Source organism: Manis pentadactyla, chromosome 8 (assembly GCF_030020395.1).
Source record: "Manis pentadactyla isolate mManPen7 chromosome 8, mManPen7.hap1, whole genome shotgun sequence".
NCBI classification, from domain to species: domain Eukaryota; kingdom Metazoa; phylum Chordata; class Mammalia; order Pholidota; family Manidae; genus Manis; species Manis pentadactyla.
In genome coordinates this window covers 20,045,594-20,061,387 of record NC_080026.1, presented here as the reverse complement: position 1 = coordinate 20,061,387, position 15,794 = coordinate 20,045,594, and the positions used below count along the sequence as shown (strand labels likewise).

Here is a 15,794-nt window from a genome sequence, read left to right as displayed (position 1 = left end):
TATCTTGTCATCCCTGTTCTCGAGGACATTAATCATGTTATTTTAGAGCTTCTGTCTAATAGCTCTAATGTCTAGATGACCCATGGATCTATTAACTGTTTTCCTTTGGTTTTTAGTCATGTGGAGTCATGTAGTCCTGTCTCTTGGCATCCCAGTTAACTCTTAATTACCATATATTATGTATGAAAAAAGAGGATATGCTACTTTCCTCCAGAGAGCATTTAATTGTCTCACCAAAAGCTATTAGACAAAAGGCAGACCCAATTAGGAGGTGAGATGCTTTGAGACTGGTCGCCAGCCTTTGAGAGAGTTAGCTTCTTTCTAGTTTATTCTATAAGTTTTTCAACAGCCTCAACTCTGGCATTTACCTCACAGCCACTCTCCTGAGGTTCTGAACTCAAGCGGTTTTTTTTTTTTTTGGTTTGTTGTTTAGTTGGTTTGCGGGGTGGGGGTTGTTTTTTTGGGTTTTTTTGGTTTTTTTTGATCTCCCAAGCTGCAAGAGAAAGCCTGGGCCTCCACTTTTAATCCAGCCTCTCACTTCTGCTCACAAATCAGCAGAAACCAAGAGAGGGGAAAATAGCAGATAATTTCAGGGTTACATCCTTTTCTCTGTCTTGGCCCTTCAAGTCCCAGTTACTTTGGTTGTTTTCCAATGACTTCAATAGCTATTGTGTATGAGTCTGTGCACGTGTGTATATATAAACATCCATATAATGCACACATACATGTTCTTGGTGCAAGGACTTATCGGCTATAAGCTTTTCCATTAAAGCGAGAAGCAGAAGTATATTTTATTTTTTAATAGATCAATTTTTCCACTACTGGATGGTACAAAAAACTGTAATAAAATTGAAAAAAACAAAAGGAAAAAGCCCACCTATCACCCTATCACATTGATTATATTCAATGTAGTATTTTGGCATTTTCTTAAATTCTTTTCTCCTATGTATTTGTACTGACTTTTTTATACCGCCGTAGTAATAGTGTAAATACAACTTTATAATCTAGCAAGAACTCTAAAGGAAAGCCTACAAAATTTTAAAGTGTATTAGAAGCCTTTTGCAGGTGGTATAAGGATTCAAATAGTCAAGTATCATCTGTGGCACCAAAGAGCTCATGATCTGGTTAAGGAGACCCCAAAAAATGCATGACACTTCAAAGATTTGCAGTCACATGATGAGTCTTCTTCTCTTAACTGCTTGACATACCAATAAATAATTTAATTATTTTCTATTTTTTCGTAAACAAGTGGCCCAAGGGAACTTTAAACCTAAAAGCTGAGTCATCTGAATCCAATCAACATTGCAGAACAAACCAAAAAAGATAAGAAAAGAAAAGCATCCTTCAGGACTTTTACTTAAGCTTTCTTTCTTTAATAAAAATCTATAAAAATTGCCTTCTCCAACTTTCATTTATTATAGCTTCCCAGTAGTAAATACTCTAGATGTGTTTCTGAGCCAGCCAGCCAGCCAGCTTTTGGCTGACCTAAAAATCTAGTTAATTTAAGATCAAGCCACCAAGGTACTAAGCTAACCACAACCCTTACTTCTGATGAACTGTTATCCTATGAAGTCAATGTGCTAAGAATAGAATTTCACAGTAGGGATTTTTCCACATTTATGTTGTAGAAGAAGTTATTTGTGGTGTAACAGATTTTTTGCTAGACCACCTGATTCAGCACACTGTCAATGCTTAACCTTCTGTTCTCTTACTTTTTAGATTCACACTTGTCCTAAAATCAAGACAGGCCAACATGATGCCCCATAAGTCATTCTTCAGACAAGAGAGGGCCAGGAAGTCTCATAACATTTCTCTCTCCTCTTTTTTTTTTTTTTTTGCAGCCAGACCTGATGAGCAGCTGTCTTTAGAGGGGTTTCCCCCTTCAGGGTCATTAAACTGCTTAGCAAATGAATCTGTGAAGCACAACGTGCATTATAACCTGGCTGTATGTATGAATCTAAGGATTTATTGAACACCATGGAAAATTATGAAAAAATATTATTCATCCTTCTGAATAGTAACTCAGCTTTTTTTATTTGCATACCCAAATTGAAATTTTTTATAAATAAAGCATGATGTGATACGAAGTTTATGTTTCAAAGAAAATACTATTAATAATACTTAGAGTTTTATACACCTATCATATCCAACATAAAGAAATGAACAAGCCCATTAAGACAAATAAATAACTTAACATGAAGCTGGGAGATGTTTCAGTTAAGTCACAGAGGACTATGTTTACAGGAAACTAAGACACTTTACTCTTTTTTGTGTCATTTCTAGATTTCTTTAAAATACATGTAAAGTAGCCCTTTCACACTCACAAGTACATATTCCCAGATATTTAAAAATTCTCAAATTTTTCATCAGAATTGTGTTTTATATCTCCTGGTTCTCTTCCAAATCATGCTTCATCATGAACCACAGGGTTCCTAGGTAGATCTTCACATCACTGAAGTTTACCCTGTCACTCCATGACCATTTTCAAACACACAAATACATGACTATTGCATGTGAAAATCAGCAGAGGACAACAAATCTTTCAAACTATGTTAAAATACAAAAGCTAGTCAGCTGCCTGGCATACCAGAAAGCAAATGTTGGGCTGTCACCTATTATCCTTTACCCAAACTCAATTCACACCTTTTCAAAACTGCAATAAAGTACATATCATGGAGATGCAAGAGAAACACTGCAAACTGAAAATGTGAATCCTTGAATGGCAAAGATCAATTGTTATGGACGATCTGATACTGATGCAAAGCTCACAGTGTGGTATATATAAATATAAATATTCTTGGGGGAGGCTTTAAAAAGGCATCAAAGGACTCTGATGGCTTAAAAGGAAAAGATTTAACATCCAGAAAACAACATCACAGCATTATCAAAAGATTCACTTTAAAAAATGGCTGGTACAAGTACAGATCAACTAAGAAGCCTAAGAGAGTCCGAATCAAACTGCCTCTTCCTTGTGCAGGTTGTATCTTTGAGGGATCACTGAAGATAGGTGATCTCTTTAATATTAGTATACTTCTGACTTATAAGAGCAAGCATCCTTTTTTTCTACCCACACTTAAAGCAGACTTATTTACATAAGTATTTTTATAAATAATGAAATCTGAAGTGCTTTTAGGATAATTCTATTGCTACCCTATGCAAGAAAACACATTCCAATCTTTTTAAAAAGGTCATAAAAGAAACCCAAATAGGAAAGCACAGAAATGTGACAACAATTATCACTTATTACACCAATAAATAAGCTTTGGTTTCCGTAGCCAAAAATCCGAGTTTAAGCTTGAGCGATGACCAAGGAAAATAGCTTTTTTAAAAAGTAATTCTTACTATCCCTTTAAGATTTTCAAAGGATCACTAAAGTAATCCAAGTAAGCCACAGAAAATAGTGGGTGGCAAATGACAGTGATAAGGTTACAGCAGTAATGCTAGCACCAAGACGATAATGAAATGAAGTCCTAGTCCCATAGATGGCAACAATATAGGAACTGCTAACGGGCGGTATTAGCAGGCTTCTCTCACCTGCTCAAAGACTCGGCCAAATGCCTGATTCTGACACTCGTTTCCTACCTAGAATGTACTAAGTCTTTAACGATCTAAAGATACATAAAGAAAATAAAATGTCCTCTAGTGTAAATTGAAAAGAATCTGTATGCTGTATGCTCGAAATGCAAGGGAAGGGAAGGTTTCTTTTACCATTGTTGGCAGATGAGACTATTTTAAAGAAATATTCAAGTGTGCCCAAGCTTTAAAAGAGTGAGAAAACCTTTCGCACTCACCCTGCTGTTCTTTGCATTTGACATCTGTCAAGTATCAAGGAATGAAGGACAAAAGCAAAAGAGGGAGATAAAGAAATATATCCCAGCAATTTCTTTAGGCTTTGCCTCCACCTCTCATGAATCAGAATATGCATGGAGAGCACACTGTCTTTTTCCACATGGTCAAGAATTGAGTAAATAAAGGGCAGAAGGGGACTTGAACATGTACTTAAAGGAGGAGGATATTTTTAGACGTGGAGACTTCTGTGTGATGGTTGTTGAGTTGTTATAAAGCAAGGAATCTAAAATTACATTTCCTGCTACATATGTCACAATAGGTAGCACTCCATGAAGCCTGTTTTAAGGAAGTCAGTTCAGCTATCTATCTGTACAATGAAGATCATGCCTGTCTTCAATCCCGGCTCTAAAATGCCTTCAACCTGTAAAACAGGTAAAACCCTTTCACGTGCATACACATTGAGTTTTCACCATTGTTGTTCCTTCTAAATCAAAGCCATTGCTTGCATTCATGTCCTCAGCAACTTAACATAAGTAACATATGCAATTCATTTATGATTCTCAGGAGTGAAGTATACTAGGTGGGAAATTACATACTAGGATTACATGGGCAATTAACCAGCTTTGTCAAATGGAGTGACAGCTGTTAAATCATATCTTTAATTCTTCCCTATTTTTTAATCTATTATTACTCCTACAACAATTTTCTGATCTCTTTCTTTCTCCCAATCTTTTTCTCCTTCAGAAAATCCTAACTGAACTCTTCCTGACCTTCCTTTATGCCAGATAATATTCCCCCTGGTACCTCTCGCTTCATTTCATTTCAGCCTTCTACTTTCCTGATTCTAGCTCCCTCTGCTGATTGTAACCAATTTGCTTTCAAGGGTCTAGGCAGACATCATGTGAAAGCACTAACTCACATTCTTCCTCTGTAACCTCCAATGACAGTAGGAAAGAAGGTGTTACTTGGTTAAACTAGGAGGCACCTTTCAGATTACATGGGTCCAGCTTTTTATAAATGGGAAAACTGATTTTTTTTCAGACTCCACTGAAAGTAACTGGACCATATGTTATTAACATCCTTTCAGTAGCTGACCATTGTTACAGGATAGCTGGAGGGTCCTACTGATTTCTTGCTTTGATTTTAAGTCCTTATCTCCACGAACCACATTATTATCATCTTCACTACCCCTTGAAAATTCTGAACAAAAGAAGTTGGCTCAATAGCAGTTCTGTTACTTAGAGTTTCCAGTAAAAAAACAAAACAAAATCCCCTTTGGACAATTTAATCAGAAAAGAGATTTATTAAAAGATATTAGGTTATTTATAAAATCACAGGGAGACCAGAGGCTCAGCTTGCAGGCAAATGCCCCAAACAATGCCATACAATTAGCCTAAGAAGGACGCCGCTGCAATCTCCATGAATTAATTCCAGGATCTGACTTTACTATACCTGCTACCACCTCCAGTACAAATGCTACTTCTTTTCACCTCTGCCACGCCTGAGAGTCAGCTGCCTCCATAGCCATGCAGACCAGAGAATGGATGTCAGCACCGCCCTTTGTCCTCCAGCTCTTTCAAACCAAACCTCGCTCAGGGATGTCTCATTAGAAGCCCAGCATCCCACACTTATGTCGTAAATGCAAGGGACACAGACTCATAATATGCGAATTGGCTATTAAAAATGAATGGACAGCCAGAGATCTCAAAATGTGGACTTCAGTTGCCAAATGAAGAGCAGAATCCCAGGCCCCTCTGACTCCATCCCCCAGTCTTGGCCTTTTTATTAAAGCACAGTTACATTCACAAATGACTCAGGTCCTGCAGTCAGCAGAAAGCAGTAAACATTCTTGTTATCCACGCACACATCCAGAGCCACACTGGGATGCAGGAAGTGCTCGTCCAGAGATATTCAAAAAATGGATGCTTATACATAGCTTATGTTTAATTCAACAAATAAATATCAAGCACCTGCTATATCCAGGGCTTGTTTTGGGTGCTGAGAGATGATAAATAGATTAATAAAATATGGCCAAGCCCTCAAGGAATTTATAACTGGGGAATAAGAGAAATATTTGGGGACTAAATTGAATACACCTTGGCAAATACTATGCAATAGTAAAAATACGTGAAAAGTGTCAGGGAAATAACAGAAACAAGCAATTAACTCTGCCTTGAATTAGAAGCTGGGAAAGTGGACTAGCAACGTTTGACCCAAATGCAAAAGAGTTTTTATAAAGGAGGAGGAGAGAGGGCATTAAAGCAGAGAAACTAGTGAGAGCTAAAGCTCGTAAGCACTTAGCAAAGCCACATATTCTTCCAACATTTTACATGTAGTAACTCGTTTAGCCCACTCAACAAACCTATGATGTAGCTATTATTAATGTTCCTGCTACGCACAGGAGTTGAGTGTGGGTGTCCTGCTCCTAGCACCTGGGCCCTCACTATGATCAGAGCAGCCATGTTGCTATCCTGCAATAGCAGAGTGCAGATACCAGGGCATGAAAGAAGACAATGAGTTCAACGAAGAGCAGAAATTTTAAGCGTTGTCGCTGTATGTAATGGTTTGGGGAGTAAAGAAGAGGTTGAAAAATATAACCATCACTAACCACCTTAAATGTAAACAGCATTCTTAATCAACAAGAGTTAAGACCAATGTGGCTTATCTTTGCCAGGACAATGGTGAGTGGGAAGAGTAATTGTTTTGGGGTGTTTTTTTTTTCATTATTATTTTTCAAAATTGGCAATAGAAAAAGTGAAAACTGAGTTAAGGAAAGTAAGTCTTGCTTTGTGCTACAAAGCTCCCCAGGTTAACTTTGGGGCCTGAGAGTGCCCAGTGGGGAGAGGCTGCCCTCTCACACTGACAGTGTTCACCCCAAGGTGGCTTGGGTAGGCATCGCTGCTCTCCTTCGTGCCTTACACCACATCCCCCAGACCCAACCACTTCAGAAGGAAGCAGGGAAAATAGTCAATTGAAGGCAAGTTCAGAAACCTTGTCACTTGAGACACAGAAAGTTAAACCAAGCTATTTTTTGAAAACCTCCTACACAGGGTAATTCCCCACTAGAAAAAAAGGATCAACTGGTTTACTTAAGGGACGTGTCCATCCCTGAGGTCTGTGATCCTGTGATAGGAGTCCAATTTGCCATGGAGGAATGTCTGCTGAGCTAATTGTATGCACTCTTTTGTGCTTACCTCTTATGTTTATTTCATTACAATATTTACAAAAGGACTTGAGAAATAAGTCACTATGCAAATGCAAGTATGAATACACAATTCAGAGGAATATTAAAATTCATTAACCTTATTTACATTTAAACTATTATCATGTATATTTGAGCACAGTGCACCTGCCAGTATGGATGTGAAGTCACATCAGCAGTCCACTGAATAATCTATTCACTGTCTTTATTTCCCTGTCAGACAAAGTAAAAACTTCCTCATCTTGGACATATTCAAAATAACTACCAAGCTGATTTTCTCATTAGCACTTCTTATTTCTAGAGAAGTCTAATACAGATTTCAAGTTGTTCCTTTGGCATTTAGAGGATCTAGTCCCTGAAAGAGTTTTTCCCATCGTTGTTAATTCTGAAGTACTGTGTTTTTCCTATCACCCACTTGGAAGTGAAGTGAACCAAGCTCATCATTGTGAAGACTGACAAAGACTATGTGTGCATTCAACAAACATTAAATCTGCTCGGTGTTTGTTAGGCAAAGCAATCAGCAGGTTGGATTTTTCATTTTCAGTCATTTCTTTGGCATTGTCTTGATCCAGTTAGTGTATGGGACCGAGGGATGCATCGAAACAGTGAGCAGATGATATTTAATACTCTCGTGGCAGTGAGAGCTGAGTCTGCCTTAGCCCACTGGATTTGGGTTATGTAACAGGAAAAAAACAAGTCTTAGAACAGTAGGAAAAAGAAGCTTATCGATTTCTTTAGCTAAATCTGTAGACAGCAGTAACCCATCATTCAAATCAAAAAGTGGGAGCTGCAGAGGGATGTACACAATAGGGAGAAGATATTGTGAAGATTCAAAGGAGCTAATCATTGCGTGTGTATGTACCTGGGCACGTGTGTGTGCATGTCCCAGAAGAGTGGGAGCTACGGAGCTACGGCCTACAGACATCCAGCCTGAGGAATTCGATGGCACTCAGCACTTTCCATCCAGTCATATCCTTTGATGTGCATGGAGCCCACAGACCTCCTATAAAGAACATGGAGTGTATGCATGCTTGAAAGGCCAAACTCATAGACTCGTGTGCCCACTTCGGAGAAAGGACCCAAGTTGGCTGAATTATGTGGATCTCTATGGAGCAGGGCCCTCAGGCAAAAAAATAGTGGAGGATGATGAGAGGAAACACCTGGCCATCAAAGATAGACTCCACAACATAATCCAAGTAGTGGTTCCAGGTACTCTGTGAGCCTTTACTTTAATCACTTCACATGCTGGAGAAATACTTTTGTAAAACAAGTAATCATTGCATCAAGATTTTTACACTGTACTTTTAATATAGGAACATTGTCATCAAACAAACTCATATTGGAAACCAAATTATAAAGCTGGAAAAGATAGAGCTGCTCCAAAGGGAAGAGTGGTAAGTCCCTTCCCAAACTGGGGTTCACCCCTTCTCCCTACTGCAGCCCATGCCAGGCCCTGCGGAGCAGAGTGCAGATCACTGGATTGTGAATCTGTAATTTTCACTCGGAAAGCTGATCTCGCTCCATACCGCAAAACAGAACTGAGGTATTTTCATTGAACTGGCAAATAAGAGGTTAGACTGTCCTTTGGTTTCTGAGTTATGAGAGCTGCTGGAGGAAGAACTATAGCAGACCTGAGCACTGCTGTGAGAGCAGTACCAGGGTTGGTGTCTATAGAGCTGCCTTGCTCAGCAAACCCATCAATGTGTCATTGTTCCATGCACAAGTCTGCAGAGGTTGAGTAAATCACTGTCCCAGATTTTCTTCTCTGGGTATTTAATTTCTTAAGGTTAAAAAAAGGTAGACTCGAGAGGGGCGGAAGATGGCGGCGTGAGTAGAGCAGCGGAAATCTCCTCCCAAAACAACATATATCTATGAAAATATAACAAAGACAACCCTTCCTAGAATAAAGACCAGAGGACACAGGACAATATCCAGACCACATCCACACCTGAGAGAACCCAGCGCCTCGCGAAGGGGGTAAGATACAAGCCCCGGCCCCGCGGGAGCCGAGCGCCCCTCCCCCCAGCTCCCGGCGGGAGAAGAGCAGGCAGAGCGGGAGGGAGACGGAGCCCAGGGCTGCCGAACACCCAGCCCCAGCCATCCGGGCCAGAGCGCAGGGCCCTCGATACTAGGAAAACAGGGCAGCAAGAACAGTGAGCAGGCACTGGAGGCTGGGCGACAGAGGACATAAGAAAAGCGCGCGACCATTTTTTTTTTTTTTTTTTTGCTTTTTTGCTGCTTTGTTTTGGCGAGCGCTTTTTGGAAGTCTTAAAGGGACAGGGACCCCAATATTAGGGAAACAGGGCAGAAAGACCGGTGAGCAGAGGCCTGAGGCTGGCACCGGAGAATAAAGAAAAACGAACGACCACCTTTTTTTTTTTAATTAAAAAAATTTTTTTTTTTTTTTTTAATTAAAAAAATTTTTTTTCTTGTTTTTTTTTGTGGTCGTTGTTTTGTTTTGGCGGGTGCTTTTTGGAAGTCTTAAAGGGGCAGGGCAGGCCACTTAATCCAGAGGTAGGGAATCCGGGATCTCTGGGCACCCTAACCCCTGGGCTGCAGGGAGCAGGCAGGCCCCTCACGGAGATAAATAGCCTCCCAGCAGCTCCTGCTCCAACGCGACTCAACCATTTTGGAGTAGCTGCCTGAGCCAGGCCACGCCCACAGCAACAGCGGAGATTAACTCCATAGCAGCCGGGCAGGAAGCAGAAACCCTGTCTGCGCGCAGCTGCGCAGCACAAGCCACTAGAGGCCGCTGTTCTCCCAGGAGAGGAGGGCCACAAACCAACAAGAAAGGAAGTCCTTCCAGCCGTCACTCGTCCCAGTTCTGCAGACTATTCCTATCACCATGAAAAGGCAAAGCTACAGGCAGACAAAGATCACAGAGACAACACCAGAGAAGGAGACAGACCTAACCAGTCTTCCTGACAAAGAATTCAAAATAAGAATCATAAACATGCTGACAGAGATGCAGAGAAACACGCAAGAAAAATGGGATGAAGTCCGGAAAGAGATCACAGATGCCAGAAAGGAGATCGCAGAAATGAAACAAACTCTGGAAGGGTTTATAAGCAGAATGGATAGAATGCAAGAGGCCATTGATGGAATTGAAATCAGAGAACAGGAACGCATAGAAGCTGACATAGAGAGAGACAAAAGGATCTCCAGGAATGAAACAATATTAAGAGAACTGTGTGACCAATCTAAAAGGAGCAATATCCGTATTATAGGGGTCCCAGAAGAAGAAGAGAGAGGCAAAGAGATGGAAAGTATCTTAGAAGAAATAATTGCTGAAAACTTCCCCACACTGGGGGAGGAAGTAATCAAACAGACCACGGAAATACACAGAACCCCCAACAGAAAGGATCCAAGAAGGGCAACACCAAGATACATAATAATTAAAATGGCAAAGATCAAGGACAAGGAAAGAGTGTTAAAGGCAGCTAGAGAGAAAAAGGTCACCTATAAAGGGAAACCCATCAGGCTAACGTCAGATTTCTCAACAGAAACCCTACAGGCCAGAAGAGAATGGCATGATATATTTAATACAATGAAACAGAAGGGCCTTGAACCAAGGATACTGTATCCAGCACGACTATCATTCAAATATGACGGTGGGATTAAACAATTCCCAGACAAACAAAAGCTGAGGGAATTTGCTTTCCACAAACCACCTCTACAGAACATCTTACAGGGACTGCTCTAGATGGGAGCACTCCTAGAAAGAGCACAGCACAAAACACCCAACATATGAAGAATCGAGGAGGAGGAACAAGAAGGGAGAGAAGAAAAGAATCTCCAGACAGTGTATATAACAGCTCAATAAGCGAGCTAAGTTAGGCAGTAAGATACTAAAGAGGCTAACCTTGAACCTTTGGTAACCACGAATTTAAAGCCTGCAATGGCAATAAGTACATATCTTTCAATAGTCACCCTAAATGTTAATGGGTTGAATGCACCAATCAAAATACACAGAGTAACAGAATGGATAAAAAAGCAAGACCCATCTATATGCTGCTTACAAGAAACTCACCTCAAACCCAAAGACATGTACAGACTAAAAGTCAAGGGATGGAAAAACATATTTCAAGCAAACAACAGTGAGAAGAAAGCAGGGGTTGCAGTACTAATATCAGACAAAATAGACTTCAAAACAAAGAAAGTAACAAGAGATAAAGAAGGACACTACATAATGATAAAGGGCTCAGTCAAACAAGAGGATATAACCATTCTAAATATATATGCACCCAACACAGGAGCACCAGCATATGTGAAACAAATACTAACAGAACTAAAGGGGGATATAGACTGCAATGCATTCATTCTAGGAGACTTCAACACACCACTCACCCCAAAGGATAGATCCACTGGGCAGAAAATAAGTAAGGACACGGAAGCACTGAACAACACAGTAGAGCAGATGGACCTAATAGACATCTATAGAACTCTACATCCAAAAGCAGCGGGATATACATTCTTCTCAAGTGCACATGGAACATTCTCCAGAATAGACCACATACTAGGCCACAAAAAGAGCCTCAGAAAATTCCAAAAGATTGAAATCCTACCAACCAACTTTTCAGACCACAAAGGCATAAAACTAGAAATAAACTGTACAAAGAAAGCAAAGAGGCTCACGAACACATGGAGACTTAACAACACGCTCCTAAATAATCAATGGATCAATGACCAAATCAAAATGGAGATCCAGCAATATATGGAAACAAATGACAACAACAACACTAAGCCCCAACTTCTGTGGGACACAGCAAAAGCAGTCTTAAGAGGAAAGTATATAGCAATCCAAGCATATTTTAAAAAGGAAGAGCAATCCCAAATGAATGGTCTAATGTCACAATTATCGAAATTGGAAAAAGAAGAACAGATGAGGCCTAAGGTCAGCAGAAGGAGGGACATAATAAAGATCAGAGAAGAAATAAATAAAATTGAGAAGAATAAAACAATAGCAAAAATCAATGAAACCAAGAGCTGGTTCTTCGAGAAAATAAACAAAATAGATAAGCCTCTAGCCAGACTTATTAAGAAGAAAAGAGAGTCAACACAAATCAACAGTATCAGAAACGAGAAAGGAAAAATCACGACAGACCCCACGGAAATGCAAAGAATTATTGGAGAATACTATGAAAACCTATATGCTAACAAGCTGGGAAACCTAGGAGAAATGGACAACTTCCTAGAAAAATATAACCTTCCAAGATTGACCCAGGAAGAAACAGAAAATCTAAACAGACCAATTACCAGCAACGAAATTGAAGAGGTAATCAAAAAACTACCAAAGAACAAAACCCCCGGGCCAGATGGATTTACCTCGGAATTTTATCAGACATACAGGGAAGACATAATACCCATTCTCCTTAAAGTTTTCCAAAAAATAGAGGAGGAGGGGATACTCCCAAACTCATTCTATGAAGCTAACATCACCCTAATACCAAAACCAGGCAAAGACCCCACCAAAAAAGAAAACTACAGACCAATATCCCTGATGAACGTAGATGCAAAAATACTCAACAAAATATTAGCAAACCGAATTCAAAAATACATCAAAAGGATCATACACCATGACCAAGTGGGATTCATTCCAGGGATGCAAGGATGGTACAACATTCGAAAGTCCATCAACATCATCCACCACATCAACAAAAAGAAAGACAAAAACCACATGATCATCTCCATAGATGCTGAAAAAGCATTTGACAAAGTTCAACATCCATTCATGTTAAAAACTCTCAGCAAAATGGGAATAGAGGGCAAGTACCTCAACATAATAAAGGCCATCTATGATAAACCCACAGCCAACATTATATTGAACAGCGAGAAGCTGAAAGCATTTCCGCTGAGATCGGGAACTAAACAGGGATGCCCACTCTCTCCACTGTTATTTAACATAGTACTGGAGGTCCTAGCCACGGCAATCAGACAAAATAAAGAAATACAAGGAATCCAGATTGGTAAAGAAGAAGTTAAACTGTCACTATTTGCAGATGACATGATACTGTACATAAAAAACCCTAAAGACTCCACCCCAAAACTACTAGAACTGATATCGGAATACAGCAAAGTTGCAGGATACAAAATCAACACACAGAAATCTGTGGCTTTCCTATATACTAACAATGAACCAACAGAGAGAGAAATCAGGAAAACAACTCCATTCACAATTGCATCAAAAAAAATAAAATACCTAGGAATAAACCTAACCAAAGAAGTGAAAGACTTATACTCTGAAAACTACAAGTCACTCTTAAGAGAAATTAAAGGGGACACTAACAGATGGAAACTCACCCCATGCTCGTGGCTAGGAAGAATTAATATCGTTAAAATGGCCATCCTGCCCAAAGGAATATACAGATTTGATGCAATCCCTATGAAACTACCAGCAACATTCTTCAATGAACTGGAACAAATAATTCAAAAATTCATATGGAAACACCAAAGACCCCGAATAGCCAAAGGAATCCTGAGAAAGAAGAATAAAGTAGGGGGGATCTCACTCCCCAACTTCAAGCTCTACTATAAAGCCATAGTAATCAAGACAATTTGGTACTGGCACAAGAGCAGAGCCACAGACCAATGGAACAGACTAGAGAATCCAGACATTAACCCAGACATATATGGTCAATTAATATTTGATAAAGGAGCCATGGACATACAATGGCGAAATGACAGTCTCTTCAACAGGTGGTGCTGGCAAAACTGGACAGCTACATGTAGGAGAATGAAACTGGACCATTGTCTAACCCCATATACAAAAGTAAACTCAAAATGGATCAAAGACCTGAATGTAAGCCATGAAACCATTAAACTCTTGGAAGAAAACATAGGCGAAAACCTCTTAGACATAAACATGAGTGACCTCTTCTTGAACATATCTCCCCGGGCAAGGAAAACAACAGCAAAAATGAGTAAGTGGGACTATATTAAGCTGAAAAGCTTCTGTACAGCAAAAGACACCATCAATAGAACAAGAAGGATCCCTACAGTATGGGAGAATATATTTGAAAATGACACATCCGATAAAGGCTTGACGTCCAGAATATATAAGGAGCTCTCACGCCTCAACAAACAAAAAACAAATAACCCAATTAAAAAATGGGCAGAGGAACTGAACAGACAGTTCTCCAAAAAAGAAATACAGATGGCCAACAGACACATGAAAAGATGCTCCACATCGCTAATTATCAGAGAAATGCAAATTAAAACTACAATGAGGTATCACCTCACACCAGTAAGGATGGCTGCCATCCAAAAGACAAACAACAACAAATGTTGGCGAGGCTGTGGAGAAAGGGGAACCCTCCTACACTGCTGGTGGGAATGTAAACTTGTTCAACCACTGTGGAAAGCAGTATGGAGGTACATCAAAATGCTCAAAACAGACTTACCATTTGACCCAGGAATTCCACTCCTAGGAATTTACCCTAAGAACGCAGCAATCAAGTATGAGAAAGACCGATGCACCCCTATGTTTATCGCAGCACTATTTACAATAGCCAAGAATTGGAAGCAACCTAAATGTCCATCGATAGATGAATGGATAAAGAAGAGGTGGTACATATACACAATGGAATACTACTCAGCCATAAGAAGAGGGCAAATCCTACCATTTGCAGCAACATGGATGGAGCTGGAGGGTATTATGCTCAGTGAAACAAGCCAAGCGGAGAAAGAGAAATACCAAATGATTTCACTCATCTGTGGAATATAAGAACAAAGGAAAAACTGAAGGAACAAAACAGCAGCAGAATCACAGAACTCAAGAATGGACTAACAGGTACCAAAGGGAAAGGGACTGGGGAGGATGGGTGGGTAGGGAGGGATAAGGGGGGGAGAAGTAGGGGGGTATTAAGATTAACATGCATGGGGGGGTAGGAGAAAAGGGAGGGCTGTACAACACAGAGAAGGCAAGTAGTGATTCTACAACATTTTGCTATGCTGATGGACAGTGACTGTAAAGGGGTTTATAGGGGAGACCTGGTATAGGGGAGAGCCTAGTAAACATAATATTCGTCATGTAAGTGTAGATTAGTGATAGCAAAAAAAAAAAGGGCAGTTCCTGTGTGGTAACCTCCAACGAGTTCTACACAAGGGTATAAAGGGCATATAAAAGTGTAGGCAAAGGGTCTGTTTGTGTTTATACAGAGGATCAAAGCCTAATTGGGCTACCCCGAAAATGAACTAAGATACGATATGAAAAAGAACTTCCAACATCTGCACCCTCTGGAAGACTCATGCCAGAAGATGATCATCAAAAAACCCCAACAAAGATCCACGCACTGCTACAGCTGTAGATGCACTCATCCCACCAGTTCCTGGACCTGCCATGGGAATGAGGAAGGAGATATCTAAGCTGGCCTGTGCATACAGTAAAACAACAAAATTGGACTGGATCTATACTGTTGGAACTCAACCAAGAATTTGGAGAAGTGCAAATTGTAGCGCTCCAAAGTCTTACAACTACAAACTATTTATTGTTAAAAGAACATATGGCATGTGAACAGTCCCCAGGAATGGGTTGTTTTAATTTGTCTGATTTCTCTCAGACTGTTCAAGTTCATTTGGACAATATCCACCATATCATAGATAAGTTTTCACAAATGCCTAAGGTGCCTAACTGGTTTTCTTGGTTACACTGCAGATGGCTGGTAATTACAGATATGCTTTGGTTATGTAACTATACTCCTATTATGTTAATGTGTGTGTGCAATTTAAGTAGTAGCTTAAAACCTATACATGCTGAAGTTACTCTACAAGAAGATATATCAAAGAAATAATCAATCTTCCCATG

General features: G+C 39.9%; 1 long non-coding RNA gene across 1 annotated transcript in view; it reads right to left on the bottom strand.

The window, feature by feature from the left end:
- The window catches only part of LOC130684538 (uncharacterized), a 292,717-nt gene that overhangs the window by 209,373 nt on the left and 67,550 nt on the right, over positions 1-15,794 (bottom strand). The window lies entirely within an intron of this gene.